Source organism: Triticum dicoccoides, chromosome 4B (assembly GCF_002162155.2).
Source record: "Triticum dicoccoides isolate Atlit2015 ecotype Zavitan chromosome 4B, WEW_v2.0, whole genome shotgun sequence".
NCBI lineage: Eukaryota > Viridiplantae > Streptophyta > Magnoliopsida > Poales > Poaceae > Triticum > Triticum dicoccoides.
In genome coordinates this window covers 663,622,535-663,625,282 of record NC_041387.1, presented here as the reverse complement: position 1 = coordinate 663,625,282, position 2,748 = coordinate 663,622,535, and the positions used below count along the sequence as shown (strand labels likewise).

Genomic DNA, 2,748 nt, shown 5'->3' with positions numbered 1-2,748 from the left:
TGTTCAAAATGGACGAAGGTGAATACTCGGGTAACAATTTGTTGAGCAAGCCTCCAATAATCCTATTTGTTTCAGGCATAGCTAGAGTGTATTACAACAGAAGAGTTTCTTGTGCTCATACTTGGAAATCTGCACTCACCTAAATAATGAGCTCCTGCACCTGTTTATCCACCACATGTATCCTGATTATCAAAACAAAGATACTCATATGCTTGACAATATTGTTGCCGAGTCTAGAAAGCTTGTTACTGTGATTGTCCACCACAGGCAACCATTATTTGACTTTGATTGTTACTGAGTCTATATGGTTCTAAAAAATAATATTGTGTGAGAAATCTTGCTAGCTGAACGAGGTTCCTGGAAATAGATTACATGTTGAAGCCTAGAAGTAAGCAATTAAAGTGCATATGTACTTGTAGACACAACATGTTCTTGATATCTTTGATTTTTAAATTGTAAAGGTATTGTCATTTCTAGGACCACTTACTCATCTGCTATGCATTACTTGGCTTTGTGCTCTCTTGGTGCTTTTCTTGATTATAAAAAGGGTAGAATAGAGTGTTGGCATTCACTGCTTTATAGCATATTTTTTAACACCATTTTGGATATTTTGTTTCCGTATTGTACCTTAGTTTGGGACTTATTTTGCAGGCACCTTATCTTGGGCCCCTATAAGAAGGAAACTCAATATGTGTGGTTCTCATTAGAGGCAACCAGGCCGTTGTTGAAAATATTGATGATTCCTGTTGTGTATTCTCAAGGAATGGTTAGGTTTAGTACTGTAAGTATTTCTTGTTAAATATATTTGGGTGGTGCTCAAAATATAGAGGTGAAAAGCAAGAAACATAAAACTACCTCTGAGGAAAAGTTCACCACGCCTCCCAGAATGTCACCCTGCTTAGTTGAACCGAAGTTTAATGATATTTAGTTTAAGTGGAAAATTGATCAAATCAGATCATCTAACCTTTGTAAACTAAGCAACTGAATCATCTCATCTCGACAAAGTTCAGTACATGGTGAAGATATTAGAGTTTGACTAATTCTCTTGAAAAATGAATCACCTCTCACCTCTCAACTTGCGTCGTGGGGCTAACAAAATATAGGTACATGGTGAAGCCAAGTGACACTCTTATTTTTCTTTCATACAAGACCGTTGCGGTGCGTAGAAGAAATGTGCTACTTTCACTTAGTTCTCTCAGTTCTAAGTTGGGACTGCAAAAATTTGAGGATTTCCCCACATGTGAGTTTCCTTGATTAGTTTTTGCTTGGTTAGTGAAATGAACAGTAAGTAACTTCTGAATTTATTTGACTTTGGACTTGTTAGAGACCTGAAGTTTCTGCTTCTAGCATTTCTCTTCTGTAAGCAACATGGCAAACCCGGTTTCAAAGTAAATACCTGAGGAAGAATGTAGATTGATCAATGTGATTTCAAGTCCTTCAGGCGATTGATCACTCTGGTAATTCACTCTTTTGTCAGAATTTGATTACAATTGGGGTTGGAGGGAAGCAACAAAATTCCTATCCTGTAATAGACGTTTTTGGTGTGTGACTTGACAGTTGTTCAGGTCGATACAAAATTTCATTCATGTGGTTTTTAAGGCATTTGAATTTAACATTGTTTTTATGTTTGTCTAAGAGCTGGAGTTGTTAAGACTTGAGACAGATATATACAGGGGCCTACAAGATCCAATTCATGTTAGTTACCTATAACTCTGTACCTAAATGCATCTTTCATAATGTTATTAATGTATTTTATAGAAGTAAACAAATTCCTTACAGGTTTGACAGTTCGTCAAAATAAACAAGTAGTATTGATGGGTAAAGGTGGGTACTAATTTAGTATGAACAAGTCTACATGTTTTAGAACTTCTGTATTTCTGAGTTTTCTTTCCTTCATGGATTTTCCGAGCTTATGTATTTTTTGAGTTTTAGCATAGCTGAAAATATGGCGCTTATTCAGAAATGTTGGCATATCAATATCATGTGCTTGCATATGTAGTATCCAGAGAAAAATGATATGCAATGATGAATCCTGACAATCTACACACACATCACTGTATTTTGTTCACTTGCTTGCTATTTCTAGACTATTATTGACGGAGCAGCAGAAGAGGCTTTTAGTGTTATAATGAATGTTCGACTTATATATTCAATAGCTGAACAAAACTTTCAAAAAGATTACTTTGACTGACTAAAGTATGGACATATATACCACGTGTTATCGTTTCTTCTTCTTCTTCACTTAACTACATGTGAAGCTGAAGCTGAGCCAATGTGCTTTTCCAGAAGAAAGCTGAGGCACATCAATCAAACGCCAACCCACCTGCTATTGGCACTAAATGAGGAAGGAAAAAGAACATTGTCCCTGAAGGCTCGAGACACACAAACAGGAAACTGATTTTTGGGAAAGGTGGTTGTCTCCTTGACACACACCATGGTGCCCTTGTCTACTCTCTGTCTTCTTCCTTGGACAAGTATTTATTTCAAGCTTTCATAAGTGGTCCGTACTGACAAATGAAATACGCAGAAAAAGATACTTATATTGTTTTGTTCTTGCAGACACCTTATTTACTGGTAGTGGGTTCTCTCGTAGCATTTTTCGATGGAGTTGTACTGGCATCTTTGACTGAAGTGTCTTTCAACTGGTTAGTTATAATCTTCCCATTTCTGAAATTTCAAAGTCAAATGATTGGGGAATGCATCACACTATCCATTAGTTCAGTCAAGCTCACATTATTGGCAATTGAG

At 36.5% G+C, this 2,748-nt stretch overlaps 1 long non-coding RNA gene across 1 annotated transcript; it reads left to right on the top strand.

The window, feature by feature from the left end:
* The first annotated feature begins 1,669 nt into the window (after positions 1 to 1,669).
* Positions 1,670 to 2,393, top strand: LOC119294251. The gene is made up of 3 exons (XR_005143391.1): positions 1,670 to 1,695; positions 1,780 to 1,824; positions 2,287 to 2,393. It is a non-coding gene; the product is annotated as an uncharacterized LOC119294251 (long non-coding RNA).
* The last annotated feature ends 355 nt before the right edge of the window (positions 2,394 to 2,748 follow it).